The following is a 10,329-nucleotide window of genomic DNA, read 5'->3' as shown; positions in this document are numbered from 1 at the left end:
TGTACAAAGTTTGAAAACCACGAGACTCCAGGAGAATTAGGACACTAATCCCAAAAATCTCCTACTTGTCCTAATGCCTCAGGAGACTAATGTACAATGCATGAAAAACAATACAATATACAATAAACTAGGGCATACTCTATACCCCAGTATCATCTCCCACTTGCCCTATACAAGTTGTTGTATGTTCCATAGACCCAGACTCTCCATATGACCCTCGAACACTTTAGCCGTGAGAACCTTTGTAAACAGATCAGGAACGTTGTGCTCTGATGCGATCTTCATGACTATCACATCACCACGATGCATAATCTCAATAATCAAATGATATTTCTGTTCGATATGATTGCCTCTATGATGACTCTGAGGTTCAATTGAATTTTCCATAGCCCCGCTTTATCACAATAGAGAGTGATCGGCAAAGACATATTTGGAACAACTTCCAAATCTGTAAGGAACTTCGTAAGCCAAACAACCTCTTTAGCAGCTACGTATTCACTTCCATAGTGGAGTCCGTGATGCATCCTTGCTTGATGCTTCGCCAAATTACAACCCCTCCATTCATAGTGAACATTAACCCTGATGTCCATTTCCGGGAATCTGTTTCAATTTAAAAGTTAGAGTCTATGTATCCTGTAAGGATCAAATTTTTATCTCCATACACGAGCTTATAGTGCCTCATTCTTCGAAGATACTTAAGGATCGTTTTGACCATCGTTCAGTGATCTAATCCTAGATTGGACTGATAATGACTGACAATCCCTACTGCATAGCAAATGTCAGGTCTAGTACATAACATTGCATACATTAAGCTTTCAACAGCCGAAGCATAGGGAATCTGTCTCATCTCCTCAACCTTTTGAGGTGTCTTAGGACATTTATCCTTAGACAAAACAATTCCATGCCTGAAGGGTAATAAACCCCTCTTGGAGTTCTGCACCTGATCAACATTTGATCAATGTACGATACCTGAGACAAGGCTAACATTTTGTTCTTACGATCTCAAATGATCTAGATCCCTAGAACATAATGCACCTCTCCCAAATCTTTCATTTGGATTTGGGCGGTTAGCCACTTCTTAATGTCACTCAGAAAACCTATATCATTCCCAATGAGTAGGATATCATCCAAACACAGTACCAGGAAAGCTACTGAGCTGTAGATGATTTTCTTGTAAACACAAAACTCATCAACATTTTGATCAAAGCCAAACGATTTGATCGCACTGTCAAATCTAATGTTCCACGATCTAGATGCTTGTTTCAACCCATAAATGGACCTATTAAGCTTGCAAACTCTTTGCTCTTGATCTAGGATAATGAACCCCTCTACTTGAGCCATGTAGATGGTCTCCTCAAGATGACCATTCAGAAAGGAAGTCTTGACGTCCATTTGCCATATCTCATAATAAAAAATTGTGGCTATGGACAGAAGTATCCTGATAGAATTCAACATGATAATAGTTGAGAAAGTATCCTCATTGTCCACTCCCTCAACCTGGGAATAACACTTTGCCACGAGTCTAGCTTTAAAGGTCTGCACCTTTCCATCTGCAATGCATTTTCTTTTGTAGATCCGTTTACACCCTATAGGTACCCCATCAGGTAGATCCACAAGTTCCCAGACGGAATTGAAGTACATAGACTCCATTTCTTGGTTCATGGCTTTAATCCATCCAACTTTGTCAACATCCTCCATTGCTTGCTTATAAGACAATGGATCCTCGACCCCATCATCAGAAATGATGTTTTGGGATTTAGTCAAACCCATGTAGCATTCTGGTGTATTCACAACCCTCCCACTACGTCGAGGCAGACTCAACTCTTGAGATGGTTGACTAGATGAACCGATATCAACAACTCTTGTTGATCTATCGATCGTTCAAAACCTCTTGTTGAATTCTCAGGAGTCTCACTAGAAATCTCATGTAAAACAAGCTTGCTTGGTGGTTTATGATCCCTGATGTGGTCTTCTTCCAAGAAGATAGCGTTTGTCAACACAAACACCCTATTCTCACTTGGATCATAGAAGTATCCACCCCACGTTTCGTTGGGGTAGCCTACAAAGAGGCAAACTTTCGAACGCGGTTCTAACTTCTTTGGGTTAGCCACTGGCAAGTGGGCCGAACATCCCCAACTCTATAAATGACGTAAACTACCTTTTTGACCTTTCCACAACTCAAAAGGTATTTAAGAAATACTTTTCGAGGAAATGTTGTTCAAAATGTATCAAGCAGTCTCCACTGCAAATCCCCAAAATGAGTCTGAAAGATGAACATAACTCATCATAGACCGAACCATGTCCAACAAGGTTCCGTTTCTCCTTTCTGATACACCATTCTATTGAGATGTACCTGGGGCCAAGAGTTGGGATGTTATTCCATGTTCTGTCATATAGTTCTAGAATTTGAGGTCCATATGCTCTCCACCACGAGCAGATCGTAGGCTTTTTATCTTCTTACCTAACAAGTTTTCAACGTCAGCCTTATACTCCTTGAACTTTCAAGGGATTCATATTTATGTTGCATTAGGTATAGATACCTGTATTTTGAATAATGATCTATTAAAGAGATATTTATCCATACCCACCTCGAGCTCTAACACTCATCGGACCATAGAGGCCTGAATGTATAAGCTCCAAGGTTTCCTCGGCTCTAGGTTGTTTGGTCATCTTGCCTTTAAGGCATGATTCACACACCAACAAGAAGTTTTCTTCTAAACTCTTTAGAAGTCCACATTTCACCAACTTCTCAATTCTATTGAAGTTGATGTGACCAAACCTTGGATGCCAAAGATGGGCGTTTTTCTTAGGAGAAACCTTTGGTCTTTTTGCAGTTGTCATTGTACTGAACATTTCAGTATTAAGCAAGGCTTTTATGACTAATGGCGTTAGTACATACAAGTTATTTTCCAATGAACTAAAATCAATCTCCCTACCATTCTTCAGAATAAACAATTTACTCTCAGAAAAGAAGACGATATATGATAACTAACTTACCATATTATATTTATAACCTATTTTAATATTTCATCTCATGAAACATATAAACCATAGTTCTTTTTCTATTTCATGATACTTAATGTAAATCACATTTACATTAATCCTTCACTTGATATATCTCATACATCACATCGACCATATCATATATAACCGAATTTCCTCTTGTCAATTTGAGCATTTCAAATCAACACCAAGAACTAATTCTCAACTTGAATCCATTGAGCTACCAAGGGGACCTTATGGACCTGTAGCTTGAAGCTCCAATGGTACGTGAATAACTGACTAAACTCTTTAGTCACGAGATCCACCATACGTTAACTGCCAGGCACTCCACTAAAAACCGACAACTGCACTCTCCTTACTACAAATATATTTATTGTCCATATCATCCAATCAACAATGCGATAACCCTTCACTGATCACTCGTAAGTATAGTTGGGCCAATAACCGTTATGGCCATTATGTTTAAGACCCGGAATCGACCCTTAAGGGAGCAATCTGTCACTTACCCCTACTTCGAGGAAAGAGTGAATTCCATCTTGTGTAACTGAGTTCCCAGCTCCTAGATTAGGCAAATTCCAAAAAAGATAGTCATGTTGAGTTGGCAATCCGGCCACTCTCACCCATACTAATTAAATGACCTCCCTCAAAAGCAATTTCCAAAACACTCAGGATTGAGGTCATGTCATCTATGGTCGTTTAGGTGAGATGTAAGTCTCAAGTATCAACGGCGTTATATAAGGAGACTAATCATCTTGTGGTCCGTCTTATACAAACTCTTTATATAGGATACCCCCGCTTGTATGTCTCCACATGAATGGTCAGAAACAACCATCTATAGTAGTTCACAACACTTGCAAACTTCTACAAAGCAGACCGTATTCGTAGTGTCACCAAAATCAGGTATCCCTCCTTAATCCTTAGGTTATCAGTTAAGGCATCAGGCAAATTCCAAAAAAGATAGTCATGTTGAGTTGGCAATCCGGCCACTCTCACCCATACTAATTAAAGGACCTCCCTCAAAAGCAGTTTCCAAAACACTCAGGATTGAGGTCATGTCGTCTATGGTCGTTTAGGTGAGATGTAAGTCTCAAGTATCAACGGCGTTATATAAGAGACTAATCATCTCGTGGTCCATCTTATACAAACTCTTTATATAGGATACCCCCGCTTGTATGTCTCCACATGAATGGTCAGGAACAACCATCTATAGTAGTTCACAACATTTGCAAACTTCTACAAAGCAGACCGTATTCGTAGTGTCACCAGGATCAGGTATCCCTCCTTAATCCTTAGGTTATCACTTAAGGCATGATCTACTTGTATATCTCATATACATGCTTAATTTTTCATACAATAACCATGGATTTTGTTTATTAGATATGAGTAAATGCCAAATAAAATAACTCTTATTTTGTTCATAATAATGTGTACAGTTTATAAACTACGAGACTTTGGGAGAATTAGGAAACCAATCCCAATACTAACATTCTTAACCTGCTTAGAAATCCCTAGAATACATATATAACATTCATCAAACTAATAAAACTTTAAAAGTTACCTTATAACACTAGGGATCAACAACCACATAACTGCATCATATTAATAGGTACAGAGTCCAGTGGATGCAATATACATCAATATCCCTAATATAAGCAACACATATGTACAGACATTTACAAAATAAACTCCTAAAACTTCTATTTAGACTTTGAACTGTTAACTCGAGTCCTTGAGTGGCAGAACAACAAGGCAGCTAACCTCTGGGAAGATGACCACTACTTGGGAAACGGAAAATATTTGAAAGAATGAGCTACTCGCCCAGTGCGTGAGTAATAAAACATATTCATCATGCTTGTAACTAAAACTTGCAAGAAAACTCATACTTAAAACATTTTAAAACATAGTATCTCTGAAAAACATAACAAATGTAATCCTTAGTTGAGAGAGAACCCTTTTGCTCAATTCCTCAATGTCAATCCTTAGTTGGCATGGTTTAATCTCAACAGTACTAAAGTCAACTCTACCAACATGCATGTGGTAATAACTAAGTATCGTCATACCTTAGGTACTACTACCCAGATACCTTCTTAAGTCCTTCAGTATCGGATTTAACATAATCATCATAAATAATCATACAGTAAAACATGTATACTTAAAAGCATGAATAAATAAAACATGTGCTTAACTTTTCTATCATGTGATCATGAATTTCTAACACATGCTTTTAAAACATAAAGTGTGAAAATACTAGAATCATGCTTTCATAAACTTTTTAAAATGATTATGCATTAATAAGCTCTTTGAAAGATTAGTTTGCTTGGAAACTACTTAAGAATACAATAAAATGAGGCAAACATGATTCTAAACTTTTAAGTAGATATGTGCTTGCTAAAACATTTGAAAAACACTTAGTTTTGTTACTCACAATTTCCGGATCGATCCTTCGGATTTATAAGCCTCTCCTAATTGAACATGGCCTGAAAATCACATTATTCACTTATGGTTATCTAGTCCAAACACTGCATAAACAACTATCATTTAACCATAATTCTTTTAACCCCCAAATAATCCCCAAAATGGCCAAATTTTAGGGTTTAAGCATCCATAGCCTTTAAATTATTCAAACAAATTAAAAAAAAAACCTTAACTCTCCCTTCAGTGCAAAGATATTCTTAAACATATTGCTCCAAATTATTTAAACGACATTAAATCTCAAAAAAAAAAAAAAAAAAAGGATTTTGATGACGGGCAAAATATAACACATATCATCTTCTTCCAAGACCACCAATTTTCTGCAAGTTGTTCTGTTTTTCGACAGTTTCTTTCAAGATTTTAAGCTTCGATTTCATCCAATTCAACCCCAAAACCACTCAAATTTATTCTACAGAACTAATTAACTACCTCTAAACTAAAATACCCAATAAGTTAGAGTTCACAAATTACCCAATAGCTAAAAATTTCGATTGAACCCCGACTACTCTATTTCAGCGAAATTTTGTGCAAATCCACTAATTTCCTCAAAATTGATGGCTTTTCCAAATTCGTTCTCCTTAAGTAGCCCTTGAAGTTCTTCTTATTCAATTATCTTCAAGCTTCAGGAAGAAAATATCCTAATTGATGATCTGGTTTGAGAGAAATTCTTCAAATTCTCCACGAGTATAGAACTATACATGACCAAAGCATTTATAGCTTTCGACCCTTAATTCATCAATTTCTAGACCAAATTCCATCAAATTTCTTGCATTAAACTCATAGACAACTTTTTAATTTACTGACCTGAGGATTTCCAGCTTTAAAGTACCTCGAATACTTCAAAATAAGCTATCAAAACTACCCCTACTCTGCTTTAACTGAATTCCCATATAGCCTCTATTTACCTACAAATTCATCAATTTTCATCCATAATTTGCATGAACATCCTTCATGAAAACTGTTAATAAACTTCTTTTCGTGCAAACCCCAAAATTTCAACTTCTAATTTCTTGTCTACAGCTCAAAGTCGTCAAAAAACCACAACTTACTCGAAACTGCCCAAATTCAGACCAACTTCAAGTCTTTTCCATTTTTCACCATATTTCCGATTGAGATTCACTCCGGCAGCCCTAGGTCGTCTTCTTGACTCAATTTTCTATGAATTTATGAAATAAATTGGAAACTTTCACGATGAATTTTTGAACAACGATCTTCACAATCTGCTACCTTATATGCACCGCCAGCATCTTGTTATTCTCCTTAAAAATTTTGCCAGCAGCTACTTTAAATTGATTACCCCACTCTATAGGGTTAAATTATCCTCTTTTGTTAATACTTTAACAAATAATTCCTTTTAATTTATATATAAAGAAATATTAAATACTTTTCTCCCAATTCCACATTTAATTCATACTTAATCACTCTATTATTCTCATTACTTAACCAAGTTTCATCTCTTTTCTTTTATCATCTAGAAAATTTTCTTTTAATTGCATATTTACATACTCCTTTTTATTGAAACAAATAAACATACCTTAGTCAACATGCTTTTAAAACAATAAGTAATATTGTAAATTGTGAACACATACATTAAGGAATTTAAAAGTTGGAGTTTAAAATTTTAATTATCTTATTAAGTTTTATATTTTGTCAATGTAACTTTACCTATTACATCGATTTTGCTTTGTTTTAGTAGTATTTCTCTAATAAGTTCAACATTTTCAAGTTTATTTCAAATCTGTAAAATGTTTTCCTGATAAGGGTTGTTTAAGAAAAAATTTAATCCTTTTTCTTAGAAGTTTGTTTTCATGCACGTTTTCCTTAAAATTTCCTACCGAAAATTTCCTAGAGAGGAATCTAGAAATATTTTAGAGTCCTATTTTATAGAATTATTAAGGTGAGAGATCAAAATCTTTGGGAGTTCAAGATTCAATCATAAGAAAAAATATGTTTGATTTTTTTCTTTGAAAAAACATCCTTTATTAAAAGTCTAACCTATGACATATGTGATAAAATGTAATATTTTCTCTTCTTTTTAGGTGAAGAGTTCTTCCTAAATTCTAGTATAGTCAAATTAATGGATGATTTTCATCTATTTAATTGAACGATGATTCTAATGCAATCATATTCTTGTATAGGTAATTTATTTCTCAATAAACACGAAAAATATATCCATTGGGGTACAAATCTTTTGAAGTGTTGGATGAAAATTGGGAGTTGGAACGACCGTGTTGTAATGACTTTAAATGATTGAGATAGTGACTTGGAACCACGTATTAGTGTTCCATTCGTATTATGGTTCTCCATAGTTTTTACACTACCTTGGGATCTAATTTTTTTTCCATTCTTAAAAATTTCTACCCGAATAATAGTTTTTAAAACATTTTTAAAAGTAAATATACCGCTACAATTTTTCAAGAATAAGGGTATATTCTTAAACGAAAGACAAAATTTAGGATTTTTTTATTACTTGTATCTTACAATTTTATTGGTTACTCCAAGTTATGGCTCGAGTAACCATGCTTGCGGGTAAAAAGAAATAACTTTTTAATACATTACTCTTTATTTTTTTTTATGAAAAAGTTTATTGTTTTGTAACCATTTTCAAAATGAATTTCTAAAAATGTTTTGATTATTTAGGCGATTTCGAACAATAATTCATGGAATTAATTCTCATTTTTGAATCTCTCTAATTTGGTTATGAGAAGATAGAGCACAGAAACCCTAATTCTTCATCTTCTTCATCCTCTTTAATTTTCATGTTACTAATTTTCAGCTATTTTTCATCAAAATTAAATCCTTTCTCCATCGAGCGCACGTCAGGGATTAAGTGTTGTGTAAATCTTCGGGAGCAACTAATTTCTTACAATTTACCATTGGGGTTGCATCATTTAAGCTTTAAAGCTAGTGGGTTCCTCCAGGACACAACGATCCGCATTTAGTTCTATCATCTACTCCTAAAGCTATCGGTAGAAGTGTTTAAAATTTTTCTCAAGAAAAAGTTTGAGTTTGAATTCAGATGAAAGAGTTTCAGATAAGACCCAACTTTTAGAGATATATGTAGTTATGTGTCATTGTGAAATGTAAGATGTTTGGATAAGTTTGAGCAGAGAATTTTTACCAAGTTGAGGAAGTTATATATATAGAAGAATAATATGCATGATTTTGTTTAGAATGAAAGAGATGCTCTATTTTGCTCTACTTTCATACTTTAAATATGTATGAATACTATACAAACATAATAATCATCTGCTACCTCCGCATCTATTATATATACATATACATACACACATCATGCATACATATTATATATATTTCAACAAATATATCTAATGGCGAGAAGAAAGATTTTTCTTCGAAATTTAATTGTGATAAATGAAAAAAATTTATATTTGATTATAAGTTTTTTTATGACTATCGTTTTTGCTTTTAGTTATCAAATTAAATGAATTCACTCAACTTATAAAAACATAGACAAATCCAAACCCTCAAAAAATTTAAGCAACCGAAAAATAATTTTATAAAATTCAAAAAGTGAGACTAAGATTTTGAATTGCTAATCACATACTAAGAAAAAAAAATACATACTACATTTTAGCTTTTCATAACTTCTTAATTTCCAATCATTGTTTTCGAATAAAAAATGAAAGAGATCTATTTTTTCATCAATAATCAATAGTATATTATCAATTCAAAATATTTTAATGGGAAAAACATCTTTTTAGTAAGTAAGTTTTCAAGAATATTTGCATTTGGTCTTTAAGGTTTCAATTTGGCCATTTTAGTCCCTTAGTTTTAGAAAATATGTTGGAAAGATTATTTTTCTCGTTTTCTAAATTAATTGGATATTTTTTTTTTACGTTCTTTTAAATTTTGAAATTTTGAAATAAAAATATATTTTCTCTCTCCTCACTTCCTATTCACTCATCTTTCTCATTCTTCTCTCTCCTTCCCTCTCCATGATTCTTCTCTCTTTCTCTCGCTCTTCCCTTCCCTTCACCATTCTTCCCTCTTTACTGATCCATTTTCTTCAATAGTAGAGCGTTTATTTCAAGAAGTCGATCAAGAAGAAAGGAATTTTAGAGATCTCGCGAACCACCACGATTGAATTCGAAAATAACAACGTGACAAGAACTTGTTTTTTATTTTGTACCATTGGCATGAACAAAAAAATAAAATCGAAAGTTTTTATATGAATATTTCAAAGAGTTTGTACAATTTTGTGATCTACATTTGTATCAAGAATTGCTTATTTTAAAACTATATAGTACAAATCTGATAGCTCAAATGATCAGTAACTTGTTGAAATAATTAATAAGGGAACAAATATTCTCATGAAACTTAAAACTACTTGACAACATGGTCTACCTCATGAATGTTTAGAAGGTTCGAAGAATAAAAGAAAATGAGAGGCCAAAGGGAATGTATCTATTGGAGAAGGGAGAAAAGAGATGGAACTAGGAAGTTGGGAACCATGATGGAAGAAGGGGAGGGGAGGAGAGAGAAGAGTGGAGAGTGGATGAGAAGAGAGATAAAAGAGAAAATATATATTTTTTTATTTATAAATGTCATAATAAAATTGAAAAGAATATAAAAATATCTAATTAGTTTAGAAAAAGAGAATAAGACCTTTTAAACCTATTTTGTAAAACTGAGAGACTAAAATGGGCGAATTGAGACCACAAAGACCAAATGCACATATTCTTTAAAACTATGAGACTAAAAAGATATTTTTCCCTATTTTAATTTATATAACTAGGCTTGTGCGTGTATCTTATCTATATGTAAGATCATTATTGCTATGCTATTCTTGCATGTCATATATAACTAAGAACATGCAAGTATTTATATGTA

The 10,329-nt window shown here is 33.6% G+C and overlaps 1 long non-coding RNA gene across 1 annotated transcript; it reads right to left on the bottom strand.

Moving 5' to 3' along the window:
* Positions 1-4,577: 4,577 nt before the first annotated feature.
* On the bottom strand, positions 4,578-6,753 carry LOC120069061 (uncharacterized). Its single transcript, XR_016524045.1, has 2 exons — positions 6,525-6,753; positions 4,578-5,480 (listed from the first exon to the last, which is right to left on the bottom strand). It is a non-coding gene; the product is annotated as an uncharacterized LOC120069061 (long non-coding RNA).
* Positions 6,754-10,329: the final 3,576 nt, after the last annotated feature.

This window comes from Benincasa hispida, chromosome 10 (assembly GCF_027475165.1).
Source record: "Benincasa hispida cultivar pf3 chromosome 10, pf3_genome.v1.1, whole genome shotgun sequence".
In the NCBI taxonomy this organism is placed as follows: Eukaryota; Viridiplantae; Streptophyta; class Magnoliopsida; order Cucurbitales; family Cucurbitaceae; genus Benincasa; species Benincasa hispida.
Note: the sequence above shows the minus strand (reverse complement) of the source record. Positions and strands in the feature narration are given on the sequence as shown.